We start from the raw sequence: 22,843 nt of genomic DNA, 5'->3' as shown, positions 1-22,843 counted from the left end.
CCTTGCTCAGCATCAAATTCATCCCATGCAGAAAGCCAATGAGTGTAATAAATCTGTATGCACGTGGGAGGATTCAGTCATATTCTACCCCTCACTCAACGCTCAAGAATCCATGCCCAGGAGAAGCCATTCAAGTGTAGCAAAGGTGACAGGTCTTCCAGTAGGAGTTCAAGTCTTTTTCATCCTTAGAATCTCCGCACCAGATCACGGTCTGCTCATAACGCAAATGGAAAAAACGGACTTGTACATTTCAGGCTTTATTCAACATCAAAATATTGGAGAGAAAATTTTATATAAAATTGTTAATATATAGCCCTGATCTTTTTCATTGCAGAAGAAGATAGTCTGAGGAGTGACTTGGTGAATGCAATGCTGACTCCTCCTGGCATTCTTTTTATTTAATAGCTGGTGTAAGTAGGTATATGAAATTTATGGGACTCATTGAAACTATTTTTTTAAATATGGCCTATGAACATTTTTATTTTTTCCGAAATTTGGTTCCTGTCACAGCTTCTCTAGGATATTGTTAATATACCAATGTAAAGACATAATTAACTTCTGGAAAGTTAGCTCTGAAAACAGCTCATTTAGCTATCTCTGCTGTTCTCACCCCAGGTTCTCTCCAAAACAGACTCTTAGGTCTGCTGTTTCCTGAGCATCCTACTTTCCTGTTCCTTTCCAGGCACAACACTTGGATTCCTGTTAATTTCTCCATTTTCTTAGTACCGTCAAATGATGGTTTTCTAGTTTTAAGCGTCTCACCAGCAGGTATGCCGTCCCTACTTGATGTTCGTGTTCTGGTGTCTTCTTTCCTAAAGTGAAGCATCTACCTTTAAAAAGAATTGGAATTCCACATCCTGTCCACCCGTGCGTTTGAAGGATTCCATCTCTGCTCTGTTTGTGGCAGGCAGCTAAACATTTTCAAATGACACCCAAGTTCTTAGCTGCCTTGTCTGCATCCACAGCCCTGTAAAAGAGATAAGGACATCAGGGAGCCCACAAGACTCCTGGTGGTCTAGCTACATTCATTCAGCACCTATTCTGCATGTCAAGGTTTAGAATTATTTTATATACTTCTGTTGAAGGCCAGCAAAATGCTCAGGTCTGCTTTTGATAGGGGCAAAATAAAAGAACATATACAGAAAAGTCAGAGACCTTCATAAGGGAATGCAGCTTTTCAAAAAAGATACTGCTATTCTTCTGTAATCTCTCTGGAGAGAGAATTTCAAGAGTGGCAGGTATTCCTGATATAATTTTAACCGCTACGATTGCTTCTTTATCTGTTTGGATTTTTGGCCCCCTCTCCCATCAGTCCAGGACAGTATTTGAAGTGTGGGGGCTTTGTGTATAATTGTTTGTTCATCATCACATTTTCTGCATTTTATGAGTCTGCGGGCCAAGAACTTGGTTTTTTGATTGATAAAAGTGATCACAGATGTCAGGATGTCCAGAGTTCAGGGTCCCTGTCAACAACTCGCCAAGAATTCGTGATTGTTTAGATGATGTTAGAGCATTTTATTATATTTTTCCATCTTAAGTTTCATAACATTTTGTGAATAAGATGTCACTTAAAAGTCTTACTGTCATTCCAAGCAAGTGAGGCCTTCGTAGTTCAGATGTTATAATATTTACTAGGGATCCTCAACAAATATATAACAATTTATTGCTTATTCTATAATCCTCTTATGGCTAAGCTCTAAGATAGTTCTACCACCGTATTTTGCCTCTTAGCCATCAGCAAGCATAGGATCTTATCAGGGCAAAGTAGAGATCTAAATGAATTGATATAAATGTAAAAGCAAATGAAAAATGCATGTTTTTTCCCCTTGTTTATGAATGTGTATGCCCTTATGTACAGAGACCAATGGTCACTTCTGGTGATTATGAAACAGATTAATCCCTAAATAACAGAATATGTAAAAATCACATGTATGCATTTGGTTTAGGAATGTGCTTTTGTACTTCCACTTGAATAAAGGTGTGTTTGATACTCAGAATTTGTTTCAAAAAATATCTTAAGGCCTCAACCAGAAGCATTTGGAAATCACGGAATCACCTTCCTGGCTGTGACTCACTTCCTTCCAGAAACCCGCTTCAGAAGAATAGATCACTCTCTTTCATACTGATACAAAGCTTGCTCTTCCACAGACTTCGGGAACAAAGTCCATTGGAATGTTTAGGGTTTTAAGAATTGTTCAGTTAGGATTTTGTTGGCACATAAATAGTTTGAGATTTCAGTAGAACTAGGCAGAATATATGTGTGTGTGTGTTTTAAATAAGTAAAACACATTTTAAAAAATGAGAAACCAAAATAATTCTGGAGGACAATTAACTTGCCTCTTTAAACTTGTGATATTTAATCAGTCCAATATAATATGAGTTTGTATTTTTAGTCTTTTAATCTTGAAGATTGAGGAAGGAAGAGATCTAATAGTTGAGGTCTACCAGATTTATCTTCTTTTTTTAAAAGATTTTTATTTTTATTTTTATTATTTTTTTTTAAAGATTTTATTTATTTACTTGACAGAGAGAGATCACAAGTAGGCAGAGAGGCAAGCAGAGAGAGTGAGAGGGAAGCAGGCTCCCCGCCGAGCAGAGAGCCCGATGCGGGACTCGATCCCAGGACCCTGAGACCATGACCCGAGCCGAAGGCAGCGGCCCAAACCACCGAGCCACCCAGGCGTACTTATTTATTTGACAGACAGAGATCACAAGTAGGCAGAGAGGCAGGCAGAGAGAGGAGGAAGCAGGCTCCCCACCAAGCAGAAAGCCTGATGCGGGGCTCGATCCCAGGACCCTGGAAACATGACCCGAGCCGAAGGCAGAGGCTTCAACCCACTGAGCCACCCAGGCACCCCAAGCAGATTTATCTTTTTTCTGTCCACCTACCTACATGCGTATGTATGTATATTCATGGTCAGACTTAATTCTTGCAACTCTGCAAGGGAACTAGCTCCATTTTACAGAGGAACTGAAGCGTAGAGAGGTTGAAGAATCTGCTAGTGTCACTCAGCAAGTTAATGGCCCAAGTCAGGCCTGACTCCAGGCTTTCCATCATCATGATGTTGGTATTAGACACATCCCAGAACCCAGAGAAGTTTTCTTTGATAGCTCTTCATTCCCGGTTATATCCTCAGTGGTTGACTATTACCAGTTTGCAGTTAATCTGAATGCTTCCAGAGCTGTCTGGAGTACTAGGAGAAAGCACTCCCCGTATCTTTGGGGAGCAAGTCAGAAATCCTGCTCCTGAAACAGGCTTAGATAATTTTGACAATGACATGCCACAGGTCAGAGCTCCCAAATTCTTAACCTCCTGTCAAGCTATCCTAGCTCCCATCACTATACACATTTCCATTTCTCAATGGCCAGAATGTGCTCTTTTCCCCTGCTAACTGGAACTTGCTGATTGATGGACATGTATTAGATTTCCTATCACTTCTGATTAAATCATAGCAGTGAACAGGGTGGGTAATGGGAAAATCAAGTTTGATAACTAGATTTTGACTTGAGCAAGAGAGTGGATAGATGGTAGACTAGAGAGATGGGGACCACTGGAAGAGGAGCAGGGAGAGTATTTCAGGCAAAAGAGCATGTCAGAAGGCCTCCAGATAAAAGAGTTTGGCATCTTCAATGTAGTAAGCTCTCTGGAGGAATGGCTCACCCTAGGAAGTAGTGGGCAACTGAGGAAATTTAAGAATGAAGTTTAGGGGCACCTGGGTGGCTCAGTGGGTTAAGCCTCTGCCTTTAGCTCAGGTCATGATCTCAGGGTTCTGGGATCGGGCCCCGCATCGGGCTCTCTGCTCAGCGGGGAGCCTGCTTCCCCCTCTCTCTCTGCCTGCCTCTCTGCCTGCTTGTGATCTCTGTCTGTCAAGTAAATAAATAAAATCTTTAAAAAAAAAAAAAAAGAATGAAGTTTAAAGGAGGCCCCTTGGATGTCATAACAGCAAAGCACAATGGGATTTCCACATCTGAAAATGTGACCTCAACTATCCTTTCATTCATTCGGTAATACAGTTGCCAGATGCTGTGTGATATTCAGTGCTAACCTGTGGGCACAGTTAAACCATCTACTAAGTAATGAAGACAACATTAGTCAGAGCAATGACTTTGGAATTGGACATATCTGTGTTTCAACTTTGCTGTTTACTAGCTGTGTGACTTTGGACATTTTAGCCTCTGGTTTCCTTGTCCATATGATGATTAATAATTGCATGAAAATTAAACCAAGTAATAGAAAAGGTACTGGTCATAAATTAACTGCCAAAAAATTACAAATATAAACATCACTATAAAAACCAGTGAGAACATGAAGTCTAAAAAAAAAAAGCAAATTAAGGAGCAAGCATTTAGCAGTGCAGGACTAGCATTGTCCAGGGAGGGATACCCTGGGTTTGGAGAACTTAAATATGGCTTGAGAGGTCATCAGGAATCCTAGACTGGTAGGAACTGCCTCCCCATAGGCGCTCTTTACTGGAGTCAGCAAACCTTGACATCTCTTTTTGCTAAGATTTGTACCCTTTGGGATCACATCTTACACTCCCTTCAAAATATGGGTGCATGAATGAACCAGTGTTTAATCTGAGACTGGAAAGATGATTTCAACCTTGCACTGTACAAGTCAATGAGAAAATAAATACGGGAATTTTTCATTTTGCTGATGCATTCTGTTCACACTCTTCACTTTTATTTTTTTAAGATTTTATTTATTTGGCAGGGACACAGCGAGAGAGGGAACACAAGCAGGGGGAGTGGAGAGGGAAAAGGATTTCTGCTGAGCAGGGAGCCTGATGTGGGGCTCCATGCAGGGCTCATCCCAGGACTTTGGGATCACGACCTGAGCTGAAGGCAGTCGCTTAACAACTGAGTCACCCAGGCGCCCCCACACTCTTCACTTTTAGAAAATGGTTGACCTCATATTTGTAATCCATTCATGTTTATAAATTTACAACTTGGGCATAATGACAGTGTCTGTCTTTTTTTCCCCCCACACTTGCTCCAATTACAAATCTCCACCTAGTCTAGCCTTTGTCCTTCCCCAGGCTCTGGTTTGAACTGGCCAGGGGTCTAAAGGCTGCCTTTACTTACTGAGTCTGCAGTTTGGGGCACCTAAAATTGTGAAAAAGTACGAATTTCATGGGATTGTTGTGAAAATTAATGAGACGCCATTTTACTCCATAGGTGGTAACTGTTGTTTCTGAGTTTAGCAGGATATAACCCTATCAGGAACAATTCATTTCCCTAACATTTTTCCTGCATCAACATATCAAATATACCTCTGGCAAACTTATCTAGGCACAGTAGGGTATTCGAAATCTTGATCCTATTTCTAAGGCTCTTCTCCCTCTTTTAGCCCATGGATACCTATATGTTAGGCCTGCTTACTTACTTACTCCAGGCCCAGTTAGGGGGTACTGGAATAGTGTAGGGGAAACACCAGTTGGGTTGAAGCATAGGGAGAAGACAGGCTGGACTGCGGGTAAAGATAAGGGATTTCCTCCCAGCAGGGGCATCCCCGCCTTGTGATTCGGAAGAAGGGAGGTGGGGATGGGTGGTAAAACCGCAGGGGTCAAGGGAGTAGGCAAATGGGGGTGCATACGGGACAGTAGGGGTGAGAAAGAAGTAAGCAACCAATTTAGACGCTAGGTCCACATGGGCGATGAAGGGCAAATAGGGAAATCTAGCCCCATCTCCCTCAATGCCTCCTTGGGGGCCCGAAAGAGACGCGATCCCAAGCCGCGCTGGGCCCAGCTCCCCAGCGGCCCCTGAGAACTCGCGATCGAGAGGAGACCTCCGAGCTGCCTAGACGGGACCCGGAAGTGCGCACGGGGGAGCCCGAGTTTCCAGTCGTGCCTGGGGACCGTGGTCGACGCTGCTACGGAGCGGTTGCGCCAGTGAGTATCGAGGTCCGGGACCGGGAGCTGCGGGGCCTGCGCTGTCGCTAGGGGAGAAGCGCGGTCCTGCGGCGGAAGTGGGGCTCGCGCCGAGGGGACCCAGGTGGCGTGGGGGTGGGGCCTCAGGCAGGACCGCGCCCCCCCGACTCCGGGGCCCAGCCAGCCAGGGGAGAGAGAAGTGGGACCCTCTCCTGGAAAAGCTTCACTTGCGGTTTCCCCTACATCTACCCTCTTCTCCCTCCCTTTCCCGCAGTGACTGCCCATCCGTTGTGCCGCGCTCTGAAGAAATTTTAGAGGTCTTGTCTTTGGAGCAGCACCGGGGATTGGATCCAGCCCATGGAGAAGCTGCCTGAGCAGATAACCCCGGAGTCCCTGTACCCATCCTCCCAGCAGGATCCCCGAAAGAGCAAGGGTGAGGAGCTGACCTAGCTGGCTTTCTTTGTCTAAACTTTGTCCTTCCAGCCGCGGCCTCGGATCAGATGGCCACGATTAACTTTACACTTAGAATTGGTCTGGTGGAAAACTACTCCCCCACGTCCTTTTTTTATTTTATTTTTTTAACCTCAGGGCTCTATTACCTGTAAATAAAGCCTGTAACCAAAGTTTCCTCTCTTGACTGTGTGGAGCAGACCTGCCTCAGCAGTACTATCCTCGCACTAAGTCTTGGAGGATCTGTCATTCCAGCACCAGCCAACTTGCTTGGCTTTCGGAGAAGCTCAGGAAATGTGTGAATAAATGAATGAATGAACTCAGCCAAGTGTGTCCCATACCTGAAGTACCAGGAGAAGAGTGGGCTTCTCCGCTCATCTTACCCAAGCTCTCCTTCATCCTTAGGGAAGATACATTTACCACCTGAGGTGTAAACTCCGAGAGGGTGCTTTGCCTGTGGAGTACAGTAGATGCTGATGGAAAATGAGGTTAAGCTATTAGTATCAACATTTTTCCCCTGAGTAGCAAACATTTTTATTTCATCCTGCCATCCATCCCAACATTAAGTGGCATAGCCATTAAAAAAAAAGATTATTTAATTGCGTGACAAAGGCTTAGATAAAGACTCTGAGATGGCTTATTTTGGGGGAGATTTTCTTTTACACATTTATTTGTAAAAACTGTGTTTTCAGACTAATTTTTTAACTTGACAGGTATTAATTGAGCTCTTAGTATAAGGTGTTGGGACTAAGTTGGAAGAAAACCAAACCCCTACTCACCCGCAAACTTAAGAGTTGGAATAGTTACCTGTGAGGGGCTTTGGGACAGTAAACTGTAAAAGTTTGCAAGAGGAGATCCCCGTAGACTGGGTTTTGGCCCTGGAAATCTTAGAAAGTCAGAAGTCTGGCCTTGAAAGAATTTAGAGTAAGAAAGGTATGAAGTTGGCATTTCTCTTTTAAGTAGTATACTATTGTTGTATTTATTTATTTATTTAGAGAGAGCAAGTGAGTGAGTGGAGGAGCAGAGGGAGAGGGAGAGAATCCTAAGCAGGCTCCATGCCCAGCATGGAACCCGACATGGGGCTCGATCTCACGACCCTGAGATCATGACCCGAACTGAGATCAAGAGTCGGACGCTTATCTGACTGAGCCACCCAGGTGTTCCAGAAAGGAGTCAAGTTTTTTTTTTTTTTAAGATTTTTTAAAAAAATTATTTATTTGACAGACAGAGATCACAAGCAGGCAGAGAGGCAGGCAGAGAGGAGGAAGCAGGTTCCCCACTGAGCAGAGAGCCCGATGCGGGGCCAATCCCAGGACCCCGAGACCATGAGCTGAGCCGAAGGCAGAGTCTTTAACCCACTGAGCCACCCAGGAGCCCCGAAAGGAGTCAAATTTTAAATGAGAGGGGATAGATGCTTACCATAGGCTCCCTGTTACTAGTCTTTCTTTCTTTTTTTTTTTTTTTAAAGATTTTATTTATTTTATTTTATTTATTTCACAGACAGAGATCACAAGTAAGCAGAGAGGCAGGCAGAGAGAGGAGGGAAGCAGGCTCTCTGCTGAGCAGAGAGCCCGATGTGGGGCTCGATCCCAGGACCCTGGGATCATGACCCGAGCTGAAGGCAGAGGCTTTAACCCACTGAGCCACCCAGGCGCCCCTGTTACTAGTCTTTCTAAAAGGCCAAGTGCCTGGACTCACCTTCTAAAATACTCATTTACTCATGTTGGTTCACAGTGCCCACTGCATTCAGTCCATACTCCATAACCTGGCATCCAGGGTCCTCTGCAGTGTGGCCTCAACCCACCTTGAAATCTTTCCTGTGTGTTCCCCAAAACAAACCCAGCAAGACTGGTGTGTCTACACAAAGTAATGCCACAGACCCTGCACTCTCCACCGTTGTGCCTTTGTGTCCTTTTTCTCATGTGCATTGCTGTCCCCTACATTCTCTGCCTATCCAAACGCCACATATCCCAGCGTCCCATGCACGGCAGCCTCCTCCGTGAAGTTTATGAAACAGACTTGGACTGTGAGGAAGGAAACAAACAGATGCAAGAGACATTTACATGAAAACCCAAGGACCTGGTGGTTGATTGAGCATTAGGGAGGAATTGGGGACAATCGCCCTCGTTCCCGTCACTGTCATACCCCTTAAAAAAATCGTCACTAGTTGCTTTTGCTTTTGGAACGCAGGCACTGCTTCTGCCTCATCAGAATTGATCAAAGCCAAGTTGCCAGTGGCTTAGCTGAGGAATCCACTGGACACCTTTTATAAGCTTTAATTTTTTGGCCCATTATAACTATTTTTTTGTTGATGTGATCGCTATTCCTTGCACATCATGTTCTTTGGTTTTGGAAGTACTCTTCTCTTTTCTTCTGGTCTTCCTCTTGCCTTCTCGGGCCTTCCCCACTCCTGTTTCTCCATCTGTTTTTAAACATTGGTTTTTCTCCCAAGACTGTTCTTAGCCCCCTTTTTTTCACTCCTGTGGGTGATCCTATCCCCTCTCAGGACCTCTCTTAACTGCTTGCTTCTGCTCTTGCTGCCAGCTGGGTCCTGGATACTAGATGTTCATGGGTGTACTTTGGAGCTCCTTGTTTTCTGCCAGGCCCCCACCTCCCTACCTTCCAGTGACTACCTTGGTTAATTGTAGTAACTGGTTTTCCCAAGCTGGAAAATTTGGAGCTGTACTCTACTATTCTCCTTCCCTCCGTATTCAGTCAACTACCACCAAATCCCATCAGTGTTTCCTCAGAAAGGCCTGATTCTGTTGTCTGTGACTGCCATTTCCTCACTTTAGACCCATTCTAGTTTTCTTGGAGCGTTCACACATCCCTGTGCTATTGGCCATGTCCCCTACTCTAGGCTATCCTCCATCTGCTGCCAGAATGAATTTCCCTGGAAACAAATTTGATCAAGTCAGTCTCTGTCCAAAGCCCTGGGTGTGGCATATATGCTTCTTCATATCTGGCTCTGCCCTTTTCCTATTTTCCTTCCTTCCTTCCTCTCTTGAGAGAAAGAGAAAGCGTAAGTGGGAGGAGGGGGCAGCATCCTGAGCAGACTCTGTGCTCAGTGAAGAGCCCAGTGTGGGCTCGAATCTCATGACCCCAGGATCATGACCTGAGCTGAAATCGAGTCAGACAGCCAACTGATTGAGCCTCCCAGGCACCTCATCTGGTTCTCCTCTATTTTTCTGCTGTATCTCTGGCTTCCTGCCCACATGGGCCATATATTTCACTTACATGGAGGTTTTCTTTTTTTTTTTTTAATTATTCCTTAAACTTAGTGTTCCCCTCCATGTTGCTGAGCTTTTGCAGATGCTGTTACTTTGCCTGGAATACTCTTCATCTTGTTGATCCTGATCATAGTTCAAGATCCAGCTCAACGTCATTCTTTGAGCCTACCATCTCCAGTTCACCTAGGTAGGGGTTGTCCTTCCTGATTGTGCTTTGAAGCACCTTTATAAGCCCTCTACTGGTATCTTGCATGTAGTAGGTGGGATGTACGTTTGCTGATTGGCTAAATCAAACAGGGAGTGTATTCGTTTCCTAGGGCTTCTGTAACGAATTACCACAACTTCATGGCTTCATACAGCAGAACTGTATTCTCTTCTAGTTTTTTGCAAACTAGAAATCCATGAAGGCTGTGCTGCCTCTGAAGGCTCTAGGATAGAATCCCTCCTTGGCTGTTCCCAGCTTCTGGTGGTTCCCAGCAATCCCTGGTGCTCCTTCGCTTAAGGCTGCCTCACTTGTCCAATGGCTTTCTTTCCTGTGTGTTTCCATGTCTGAATCTTCCTCTCGTTTCTCTTCTATAGATGGCAGTCATTGGATTTAGGGCCCACCCGAATCCATTCTGACCTCATCTTAACTCTGCAAAGACTCCACTTCCAAGTAAGGTCATATCTGAGGTTCCAGGTGGACATGAATCGGTGGGGGGTGGGGCAGGGAAACGGCACTTTTGGACCCAGTACAATAAGTAATGCTCATTTCTTCTGCTGTTAGAAGTAAATATACTTGGGATCCCACAGCTTTGTAGTTAGGGTTAGAAGAACTACTTTCCCCCCTTCCCTTTAAATTAGAAGCAGATCAGTGAAGAAACTCTTTTTTTTTTTTAAAAAAAAAAACTCTGTTCACAGGGACACATTTGATTTGTTTATTTCAGGGGACAACTGCTCTCTTCTTGGGCTTCTCAAGGTCTGTCTCAGTCTGGCTACTGTCTGCTGAGGCATTCCAGAAGGTCCTACTCTCTACCAGTGTTCAAATCCCAAGTTTTTGATATTTTTTCTGTAAGTGGCTCTGACCCATGAGGAGATACATCTCTCTGAATTCTGTTTGAGCCTCAGTCCTGAAGACGTTTTACAAATGGTCTGTTTGGGCCCCTCAGTGACTTAACGATTCTTCTCTGGATTGCTAGGAGATAATCAGGAGCATTTTTTCAGTTTTGTTTGTTTTTTTTGAAGATTTTATTTATTTGAGAGAGAGAGAGAGAGATAGCAAGAGAGATGATGAGGGGGGAGGAGAGGAGCAGGCTCCCTGATGAGCAGGGAGCTTGATGTGGGGCCAGATTCTGGGATGCAGAGATCATGACCTGAGCCAAAGGTAGATGCTTAACCAACTGAGCCATTCAGGCGCCCTAATTAGGAGCATTTTGAAGCGCCGAATTGTGTGCAGGGTTCTTTACATAGTACTGGGCTTGGAGACAAAGAAATGGAAGACATCATTTTTTTTTTTTTTAAAGATTTATTTATTTGACAGAGATTACAAGTAGGCAGAGAGGCAGGCAGAGAGAGAGAGAGAGAGAGACGGAAGCAGGCTCCCAGCTAAGCAGAGAGCCCGATGCGGGGCTCAATCCCAGGACCCTGGGATCATGACCTGAGCTGAAGGCAGAGGCTTTACCCCGCTGAGCCATCCAGGCACCCCACATCATTTTTTTTTTTTTTAAGATTTTATTTATTCATTTGACAGACAGAGATCACAAGTAGGCAGAGAGGCAGGCAGAGAGAAAGGGAAGCAGGTTCCCTGCTGAGCAGAGAGCCTGATGTGGGGCTCGATCTCAGGACCCTGAGATCATGACTTGAGCCAAAGGCAGAGGCTTTAACCCACTGAGCCACCCAGGCGCCCCGGAAGACATCTTTTATTTTATTATTGTTTTTAAAAAGGTTTTATTTATTTATTTGACAGACAGAGATCATAAGCAGGCAGAGGCAGGCAGAGAGAGGGGGAAGCAGGCTCCCCGTGGAGCAGAGAGTCCAATGCAGGGCTCAATCCCAGGACCCCGAGATCATGACCTGAGCCAAAGGCAGAGGCCTCAACCCACTGAGCCACCCAGGTGCCCCGGAAGACATCTTTTAATCTAGAGATACTTTCAATATAAATTGAAGGGAACACACACAACTGAAAATACTTCCAAGGAGAGGTCCCAGGACGATGTGGTTAAATTCTATGAAGGAGGCAAAAAGCAAATGCTTTAGAGATTGAAGGGTGAGCTCTCTTCCAGCTGGGATTAGGGTAGGGTTAGGTTTCAGGAAGGGGGGTCTGGGGTCTGGAAGGTTGAATAGGATTTTGATAGGTGGAGGAGAAGGACGTGGGAGGGGATATGCATGGCCAGGAAACTGTTCACATTGACTGGAGCACAGAGGAGATGTGATAGAAGGTGAGTCTGTGAGGAAGAGTGAAGTAGAACTGTGGGAAAGGAATGCCAAGCCAGGGAGCTTAGCTTTCGTTTGGTAGATATTGAAGTATGTTATGTCAGCTTTTCTTAATAGGCAGCTAGCCAGTGAGCATTGTGTATCAGGGGAGAGAATATGATTTGTTGAGTGTGGTATGGGAGGTGAGAGGTGATTAGGATCCGACTTAGGCTGTTGCTAGTGATAATAGGAGGATAGGGACAAAAACCAAGGAGTGTGTTGTAGGTAGAAGCAATAGTACTTATTTACCAAGTGGATGTGGGGGCAGAAAAGGGAGTTACTGCTCATTGTCACCCGTTCCCTTTATATTTTGAAAACGCTAAAGCTAGAGGAGAGTTGCAAAGAACAGTAAAACCAATACTCATACGCCAGAGGGAGGAGCACATTTGAGACATATGATCTCAAGAGACTTAGGGTATGAGAGCCACTTAGAAACACCTTTTTAGATTATTGAAGATGCTGTCGCCTGTCATAAATATCCTCCATTTCAGGAGAAGGGGACACAATCCCTCCAGCTACTCAACCCACAGAGAAAAATCCTGTCCATACCATCATCACCACGTTTTTCCAGAATCCTAGCACTTACCACACCTTCTCTGCCACCATTTTGGTCCAGGGTGCCATTATCCCTCATCTGGATCATGGCAGTGGCTTCCTGGCTGGTTGTCCTGCCTCTGCTTTTGCCTCCCTACTTATATACTATATACTTATTATTATATACTATATACTTATTACTATATACTCTCTACTTATATACTTATTATAGCCGGCAACGTGATCCTGTTAAAATGTCAGGTCTTGGTCTTCCTTTGGTCACAAGCCTCCTAAGGCTTCCTGTCTCACCTCATAAAAGCACACCTCTTACAATAGCCTATCGGGTCCTATGTTCTCTGATTCCTTTCTATGTCTCTGACCTCATTTCTCACTACTTTTTCCCATGCTCATTGCGTTCTAGTCATACTTGACTCTTTGAAGACCCCGGTCCTTTGCACTTGCTGTTTCTTCCATGTGTAATGCTCTTTCCCAGAAACCCTTATCTCCTTCGAGTCTTTGCTTCAGTGTCATTTTCTTAGTCCTCCTTTGACCGTAGGGTGTAAAATTACAACCCTTCTGCCCACTCCCTCCCTCTGGCTCTCTATTCTTGCTTTTGTCTCTGTACCACTTGTATCCTCTAGTAGTATGTGATTATGAGGGTTTACTACTCGGCTCCCTTACTGTAATGAAAGACCTTAGAGGGCAGAGTTTTTGCCTGTTTGCCCCCTGCTGTATCTCGGCACCTTGAACTGTACGTGGCATGTTGTTGGTGCTCAGTAAGATAAATGTGAACGACTCAAGTGTCACAGGACTGGTAAAGAGAAGGACTCGAGAGTTGTAGGAGAAGGATCACCTCCAGCTTAATGGAGAGAGTGGTATTGAACAGGGCCTGAGAGCTGTAGGATTTACATTCTTGAAGATGTCGGGCCAGCTGTCAGTTCTCCGGCAGTGGGCCACATAAAAAGCTCATCCTCTAGGATACTAAGCCTTCACATGTTGGGAGAGAACAAATAGCATGGCCCAACAGAAAGGAGAGGAGGCTTTGTATAGGGGAGGAGAGGGGAATGAAGCTGGAAAGACGGGCCAGGCCAGGGAGATGTAGAAGAAACCCTGAGTTTAATATTTGCCCAAACCAACCACAGAAGGCACGTCTCCTGCTTCATGAAGTATTCCAAATCCAAGTCCAAATGGAGGCATTCCAAGGCTATTGATCTTTCCATTTTTTAAAAAAAGATTTAATTTAAAATTAAATACCATTAAAAGTTCAGCTGCTCAGTTGCACTGGCCACATTTCAAGTGGTCAGTAGCCACATGTGGCCACTGGCTACTGTATTGGACAGTGCAGATGTGGAACAGCTGTATAACCACAGAAAGTTCTGTCGGGACCGTGCACAGTGAGTGACTTGAATTCATAGTACCAGTTCATTATGGTATCTTGCTAAAAAGAATTGGCCTGCCTAGCTAGTATTTAGACTTGATCGGTGTCTTTATCTTTCTTTTTAAGTTACCTAACTTTTTAGACCGAGCTGGTGTTCTCCAACTGTTTGCAGATTGTGTGACATGTAAGAGAAACAGTAAAACACATGTACAAGCGCTTGTAAAAACATTAAGCCAGTAATCAGTCACACTGCTAGAATGGTTATTGCGTAAAAGACAAGAAGTAACACGTGTTGGTGAGGATGTAAACTGGTGACCTACCAAGAGAACTACATATCTGTCAGTTCCACTTCTGAGTATTTATCTGCAGGCAATGAAAGCACTGTCTCGGAAAGCTACCTGCACCCCTACGTTCACTGCAGCATTAGGTACAGTAGCCAAGACGTGGAAGCAGCCTAAGTGTCCATCAGTGGACGAGTGGATAAAGCAGATGTGCTGGGCCAACAAAAAATATATGAATATACACAGTGGAATATTGTACAGCTGCAAAAAGAAGGAAATCCTGCCATTTTCGACAACACGGATGAACCTCGAGGGCATTACCCTAAGTGAAATAAATCAAACAGAGACAAATACTGTGTGATCTCAATTATGTGTGGAATCCAAAACAAAAAAACAAAAAAACCCAACTCAGACACAGAAAACAGACTTGTGCTTGCCAGACATGGGAGGTGGGAGTGGGGGAATTGGATGAATGGGGTTAAAAGGTAGAAACTTCCAGTTATAAGATAAACAAGTCCTGGGATGTAATGTACAACCTGGCAATTGTACTTGGTAATGCTGTATTGTGTGTTTGAAAGTTACTGAGAGAGGGGATCTTAAAAATTCTTATCAGAAGGAAAAATTATTAAAAACACAGTATCTAAACTGAACATACAGAGGATGAGGGCATATTTGGAGGTGGAAAACAAGTGTGAATAGGTTCTGTGATAAGATATTACAGATGATTATTAAATTCTTAAAATGACCATTGACTAATAAATTCAGGGCTGTTTGTGTGTTACGCTTTCACTGCTGATGGAAATGTGGCACCCCGTCCTTTCATAAAGATCCCTCTTAGCAGAGGGCCTCCTTTCTCTAATTTCATTGCAAAACAACCTCTCCAGCTTTAGTAAGCCGTATTTCAGTTAAGGGGAGAAATCTGTTAAATAGATATTTTTCTCTCCTGTCTCCCTTGAATGCAGGGGTACAGGATTTGTTTTTGTATATTCTCTTAGAGTTGAAATCAACTTGGGAATATTTCTCTGTACCCCATGGTTCATATTTTAAATAACTTTTCCTCCTCCCACCTCTTCCTTTATCAAATCTTACCCATTTGCAGTATTTCTAAAAGATGCATATGAGGTCCGAGTTTGTGTTCATGAATGAGCATTGGAATGTAGAGAGAGATGCTCTGGTGGGGAAGGTGTTGGTCCATGAAGGTAGTCTTCTCTGTACCTCAGGGATGATCATGTGGCCAGAGTGCTATGTGGGCAGAACCTCTGGGGTGAGGTTCTCCTCTTTAATTTATCTGTTCAGACCCTGCCCCACCCCACATGTAGCTCCCAGCCTCTCCCTTCTAAAGTTCTGAGATGACTCCACTTCCCTCAAACTCTGCTTCCCTTTCTGCTAATCCCAGTATGTCTGTCTGGTTATCTACTTTATAAACCCAAATTTTAGTTTCCCCACCACTTTCTCCAAATCTGCTCAACTTGTATCCATCTTTTCCCTATATTGCAAGGCCATTTTTCATACATTTTTTTAAACCAAATACTTCTGGTATACTCTGATCATCCTGTTCCCCACCAGGAATTTTTCTTGTTATATTTTACTTTTTTAATATTTTATGTCAGATGGTGAGAACTGGACTGAGGATCAGTTAATTATAAAAGCAGAAAACTCTCAAAATAGGGCTATGACTACACAAAGGAGATGAACATGAACAAAACAAACATGAGGGGCTCTGTGAATATGGACAAAACTTTCATAACATCACAAACTCTATCCAACAGCCACGAATTCTTAATTGAAGAGAAATCCCAAATGTGTAATATTTGTAGAAAATTATTCAGGTGGAACTCATACCTTATTCAGCATGAAAGGATCCACACATAAGAGAAACCTTATGAGTGTCATGAATGTGGAAAAGCTTTTGGCCATATTTCGAACTTTATTCAGCATTGAAGAACACATACTGAAGAGAAACCCTATGAATATAGTGGCTGTGGGAAAACCTGGTGCAGCTCACACCTTATCCAGCTTCAGACAATTCATACAGGAGAGCTGCCTTATATGTGTGATGATCGTGGGAAAACTTTTGCTCGGAGCTCAAGTCTTGTTCAACACCAGAGAATCCACACGAGGGAGAAAACCTATGTGTGTAGCCCGTGTGGGAAGGCCTTCAGCCAGAGCTCAAGTCTAAAAGAACACCAGCGAGTTCACACCAAAGGGAGACCATATGAGTGCAACGAATGTGGGAAAACTTAGAGTTGTAACTCACACCTCATTGAACACCAGAGAGTCCACACAGTGGAGACTCCTTATGATTGCAGCGAGTGTGGGAAATCTTTCAGTAGGAGTTCACTTCTTACTAAACACCACAGGATCCACACTGGAAAGAGAACTTATGCATGTTGTGAATGTGAGAAGGCCTTCAGTTGGCACTCTTACTTAGCACCAGAAATCTCATGGTGGAGCAAAATCTTCTGAATACAAAGAATGTGGGAAAACCTTCAAGTACAGTTCATACCTTTCCAAATCATCTAGGAATCCACACAAGAGAGCAACTGAATGAAATGAAGTGGGTAGAGCCCTTGATTGAATGTTAGAGCTTGCAACTGGGGAGAAAGCCTTTGGGTTTCATGAGGGTGGGCGGCCTTCTGTGCTGGCTCAGCTCTTATTAAAACCTGAAAATACAGGGGCGCCTGGGTGGCTCAGTGGATTAAGCCGCTGCCTTCGGCTCAGGTCATGATCTCAGGGTCCTGGGATCAAGCCTCGCAAGGGGCTCTCCGCTCCGCAGGGAGCCTGCTTCCTCCTCTCTCTCTTCCTGCCTCTCTGCCTACTTGTGATCTCTCTCTGTGTCAAATAAATAAATAAAATCTTAAAAAAAAAAACAACCTGAAAATACAGGGGCACTTGGGTGGCTCAGTGGGTTAAGCCTCTGCCTTCGGCTCAGGTCATGATCCCAGGGTCCTGGGATCGAGCCCCACATCGGGCTTTCTGCTCAGCGGGGAGCCTGCTTCCCTTCCTCTCTCTCTCTGCCTGCCTCTCTGCCTGCCTCTCTGCCTACTTGTGATCCGTGTCTGTCAAATAAATAAATAAAATCTTTAAAAAAATAAAACCTGAAAATACAGATGGTAGACAAATCTCATGGGTGTGTTCAATGCACAAAAACCTTTAGATGGAGTTTCTGCCTTACTCAGCATCAGCAGATTCACTTTGGAGGAGCGTGTGTCAGAGAGGGCTGTGAAAGGAACATAGTGCAGCACAACGAAGGTGGTGGCTAAGCAGAACCTTCAATTAACACTATGATTTGGTGTCAAGGATCTGCATCAGAGGGAGATTCTGTGGTTTGGTGTCCAAATCTTCATAGCCTTCTGAAAATGGAATGAGTTAGGTCCATCCCAGGGAAGAAAGAATCCGGGAATTCTAGATTTGGACTTGTAGGTCAAGAAAGCAGCCAGGTGACCTTTGAACCCAGTAACTCTCCTATCTCATCTCTTCCATTTGTTGTAACTATCAATGGAAGTGACTCTTGGATCTTGTACCAGCATTTCACTCCTCAGCGTTCTGCAGACTACTCTGCAGACTCTCTTTTTGCTTTATAGGACATAACTGCACTTAATAAACAGGCAAATTTTCTAGACCAAACAATCTCTCAGGATGACACGTTATGGGCTTTGTTATGTGTCAACTTGGGCTGAACTGCATTTGCTAGAATTCCCTTTTCTGTATTTTTTTCTGGTTCTTGTGGGCTAGAGGGAGATTCTAAGGAGACCAGGAGCGCAGAAGAAAAGCAGCAGTTATTATCTTTGTGGCTCACCCACGTTGTTGCTAATCTGCTGACTCAGCTCCCTAGGGCCTGCCACTTGCCTACCTTCCCCTGGATCCTGCTCTGCCTTTGCTGGGCTCTGTGTGTGTGTGTGTGTGTGTGTGTGTGTCCTCATGGTTTTACTTCTCTGATCAAATCCTAGTCATACATGTGCTTACTGTTCTTGAACAAGTACACATTGATTTTCAGTTTAGATAGAGAGGAATGGTTAATTTCTGGCTGTTTTTGAAAAAATAATTTTTATGATTTCCTTTGAGAAAAAGCCACGGTTCAAACTCCTTCATAACAAAATTTAAATCATAACCTGAGGCAGAGCTTCACTATTGTATAATTGTCCAGGAAAAGGCTGAATAGCAAAGCAGTTGAATAGTGATACATAATAGATATAACTTTTTTAAAAAAATATTTTATTTATTTATTTGACAGAGATCATAAGTAGGCAGAGAGGGAGGCAGAGAGAGAGAGAGAGAAAAACAGAGACAAGGAAGCAGGCTCCCTGCCGAGCAGAGAGCCCGATGCGGGACTCGATCCCAGGACCCTGAGATCATCACTGGAGCCGAAGGCAGAGCCTCAGCCCACTGAGACACCTAGGTGCCCCATATAACTTTTTTTTTTTTTTAAGATTTTGTGTATTTATTTGACAGATCACAAGCAGGCAGAGAGGCAGGCAGAGAGAGAGGAAGGAAAGCAGGCTCCCCGCTGCGCAGAGATGCGGGGCTTGATCCCAGGACCTGGGATCGTGACCTGAGCCGAAGGCAGAGGCTTTAACCCACTGAGCCACCCAGACGCCCCTTTTTCTTTTTCTTTTTCTTTTTTAAAGTAGGCTCCATGTTGGGCATGGGGCATAACAGGGGGTGGGGTGGGGTGGGGTAAGGGCAGTCAAACTCACGACCCTGAGATCAAGACCTGAGTTGAGATCAAGAGTTGGATGCTTAACTGACTGAGCCACACAGGCACCCCAAGTAAATGCTTATTTTTGGTTACAAAATAATCAGATTATTTTTTCTCCAGTTAGTTTGGATTAATGATTATCTAAAATATAAATGAAAAGTATACTTACAATGTGGACTCTTAAAATAGAAAATTGCCAGTCTCATAGCTCCCAAGTCTGGTCTGGTGCTGTGCACACAGCAGGTACTGAGTGCATGGCTCTGGAATGAACCTGTTTACCAGACACCACAGTCTTCTTTATCTCAGATCTCCTGTCTGCACTCCTCTGCTTTTCTCCCTCTGTAATCGATAGGTGGTTATCAGCACTCACTGAAGGTGACCTTGCTCTAAGGACTGCCTTGCATCTGGATGTCCTGAGTATGGACTTGCCCTCTGTGAGGTCGGGTCTGAGCTCAAGTGCCCACTTACTGCACTCGACTCATGACCCTCCTTGAGTCCCTCCCCATTCCCTTCACCACAGAAAGGGCCCTTTCCTTCTGTGGGGTCTTGAGCTGCATCACGGTTGAGGCAGAGCTTGATGAGTTGGGGTTGAAGGCTGGGCGGGATTCTGATTGGTGGAGAATAACAGAGAGGGGCACCCCAGGATAAGGCAAGTGCGTGGGGTCAAATGCCAGGCTTCAAGGGCAGAGGTGTCTGTGGAGACCAGGAAAGGGGAGAAAAGAGTTTGTCTAGCAGCATCAAAGGCACTGAGGTTGGTGTGTGTGTGTGTGTGGTCGGGGCGATGCCTGGCTCGCTCAGTCAGTAGAGCATGTGACTTGATCTTGGAGTTGTAAGTTCAAGCCCCATGTGTTGGGTATAGAGATTACTTAAATAAAATGTTAAAACAACAACAACAACAAAAAAAAACCCCACTAAAGTGGGGGCTCTGATTCTTTGGGCACAACCATTACAAGTGGCCAGGCAACTGACCAAGCTCTTAGGCCTCAGGTAAACACAAGGGCAACCACTCAGCCCAGTTGTTGGTCAAGCCTTTCTCTGTCTTAGTACTGAACATTCCACACCAAGAAATGTTTGGTCCTGGGCAAACTGGGATGACTGGTCACCTGACACCATAGTAACCGCACCTCCCTTGTCCCTCATAGCTCCTAGCTGCAGCAGGACCCAGTAGAGCAGGAATTCTTAACTTAGGTTGCATACTGGAATCACCTGGGTAGCTTCCAGAAGACTATAGTCTTGGTTCCAGTCTCAGAGATTTTATGGTGTGGTGTTTGGCCTGGATATTGGGATTTTGCAAGTTCCCAGGTAATTCTAATGTGCACCTAAGGTTGAGAACCCATGCGATAGAGGATATTAATGCTTTACAGGTGCTGAGAGAAAGACACAAAAAGACCATATAGGATCTGTGGCTTAGTCACTAAGGGCTGGTAAGAGGATGGGGCTGGGAGTGTGGAGTGCATCAGGAGCCCCATGTGAAAGTGGAGAGAGGGTGTCCCAGGAGGAAGGAGCTGTGGGAGGGGGCTCTGGCCTTGGATTTGGAGCCAGCTATTGAGGGGATTCCCTGAGGGCAGTAAGCTGGGTGTGGAGGGGAGGGGGCAGGGACCTGCTCACTTCCCAGTTCTGTTACCTGGTAAAACTAAGTCAAGCAGAGAGAGTCAAGTATCATATGGTTTCACTTATTTGTGGAGCATAACAAATAACATGGAGGACATAGGGAGATGGAGAGGAGAAGGAAGTTGAAGGAAATTGGAGGGGGAGGTGAACCATGAGAGACTATGGACTCTGAAAAAGAATCTGAGGGTTTTGAAAGAGGGGTGGTGGGAGGTTGGGGGAGCCAGGTGGTGGGTATTAAGGAGGGCATGTATTGCATGGAGCACTGGGTGTGGTGCAAAAACAATGAATTCTGTTATGCTGAAAAGAAAAAACAAAACAAAACAAAAAAAACCCACTACAGTTTGGGTGACTTGGGTTTTCCCTTTGGAGCTCTGGCCAAAGGAAGCACAGAGCCTAGGGGAAGTCAGAGCCCCAGCTCAGGGGGGCTGAAAAACCCCGTTTTCAGCAGGCACTCACTCCTCCGTTGCCCGTCCTCTACCCTGGAGCTGGGAAAATATGAAAGTATTTCTAGAGGAGGCTATAACCTAAACCTATGCACACATTCTAGAATTTCCAGTCCTAGTGTGGGCTGGCCTGGTAAGCCCTAGCTGTGCTGTGTATATAGCCTTGGGACCCCTGGGTGAGAGGCATTTCCTGTGCTCTGGTTAAAGAGGTAGGAGTCTTTGGGCAAAGGGAAGATAGAAGGAGGAAGAGGAATTTGGGTACTAGCATCCAAACATGACTGCTTTCATCTCACCTGTCATGGCTCTTAGGATGAAATTCTACAAGACCCTTCACACCCCAGCTCTGCCCATTGATTTCTTCAGTCCTCTTGGGGGTACTCCTTTCAGTCGTTTTAAAATTCGTTGGGCCCTTGAACACAGTATTTTTCAAATGTAGGTCAAAGCAACTAATGGGTCATAAGGTTAATTTATCATAGTGAGTTGCAATCAGCACTGAGGGTAAAAGTAAAAAGTAGGCAGGGCCGGAGCAGGATAGACAATATTTGCATGCATTGAGTGTCGCAAAGGTAAGTGGAGCTTTCCCGTGTGCATGTGCACACGTGTGTACCCTGTATAGTAGTTCTTGCTGTAGAGCCAGTGAAAACCTTTGCACAATGCTGTCCCCTTTACGGGATAAGATTCCGTCTAAATCCTGCCTCCTTGCAGGTCTTCCCTTGAACCGTATTTGCCTCTGCAATCCCTGTAGCTCTGTTCCTTTGTGCACTGATCACATTTGAGAAAAAAAAAAAAAAAAAGGTATTCAGTTACTTGTCTCTGTGCTAGATTGCAAGCTCCATGAGGGCGAGGACCATGCAGCGAACATCGTATCTGTCACTGGAGAAAGCACTGAGATACCATGTAGCTGAATGATAAACCCAAGTTTAGCATCCAGCTATGTATATGTGTTTTTTTTTCTTTTTTTTTTTTCATTTTATTTATTTTTTCAGTGTAACAGTATTCATTCTTTTTGCACAATACCCAGTGCTCCATGCAAAACGTGCCCTCCCCATTACCCACCACCTGTTCCCCCAACCTCCCACCCCTGACCCTTCAAAACCCTCAGGTTGCCCCAACCTCCCACCCCTGACCCTTCAAAACCCTCAGGTTGTTTTTCAGAGTCCATAGTCTCTTATGGTTCGCCTCCCCTCCCCAATGTCCATAGCCCGCTCCCCCTCTCCCAATCCCACCTCCCCCCAGCAACCCCCAGTTTGTTTTGTGAGATTAAGAGTCATTTATGGTTTGTCTCCCTCCCAATAGAGTATATGTTTTTTTTTTAAGATTTTATTTATTTATTTGACAGACAGATCACAAGTAAGCAGAGAGAGGGGAAGCAGGCTCCCTGCTGAGCAGAGAGCCTGATTCTTGGGGGTGGGGTGGGGGGTGGGGACTGGATTTCAGGACTCTGGGATCATGACCTGAGCCAAAGGCAGAGGCTTTAACCCACTGAGCCACCCAGGTGCCCTGCTGTGTATATGTTCTTAAACAATAATTTTATCTGAGAGATTTCAATATACCAAAAAGCTGGAAAAAAGTATAAATGAACACCCTATATATCACTCAGATTAATAATTATTATTGTTTTCCGGTACCTGCTTTCTATCCATATACTTTTTTTCTGAATTACTTGAAAGTGAGCATGGATATAACCTTCACTCCTAAGTACAATGTCATGCTTCTCCTAAGAGGAAGGCAGTTCTGCATCATCGCGACACTAGTAACATACCTAAGAAAAAGAATTTAATTCCCTAATACCGTCTGAAGTGCAGTCCATATTCAGACTTTCTCCAGTTGCCCCAAGAATGTGTTTTACAGCTCTTTTATTTTGAATCAGGGGGAAAAAAAAAAATCAAGGGTCCT

General features: G+C 44.6%; 1 protein-coding gene across 11 annotated transcripts in view; it reads left to right on the top strand.

The window, feature by feature from the left end:
* The first annotated feature begins 5,612 nt into the window (after window positions 1-5,612).
* LOC123934047 (transmembrane protein 225B-like) overlaps window positions 5,613-22,843 on the top strand; it is a 31,319-nt gene continuing 14,088 nt past the window's right edge. For 7 of the 11 annotated variants that reach the window (XM_045993925.1, XM_045993929.1, XM_045993927.1 and 4 more), the window contains exons 1-2: window positions 5,613-5,891; window positions 6,145-6,303. The gene's annotated coding sequence lies outside the window, so the exon portion shown is untranslated. Of the gene's footprint in view, window positions 5,892-6,144; window positions 6,304-9,601; window positions 9,738-10,129; window positions 10,206-22,843 lie in introns of all 11 variants that reach the window. The other 4 variants (XM_045993923.1, XM_045993922.1, XM_045993924.1 and 1 more) reach the window with 4 other exon arrangements.

The sequence above is a fragment of the Meles meles genome, chromosome 21 (assembly GCF_922984935.1).
Source record: "Meles meles chromosome 21, mMelMel3.1 paternal haplotype, whole genome shotgun sequence".
In the NCBI taxonomy this organism is placed as follows: Eukaryota; Metazoa; Chordata; class Mammalia; order Carnivora; family Mustelidae; genus Meles; species Meles meles.
This window is presented reverse-complemented; position numbering and strand designations above follow the sequence as displayed.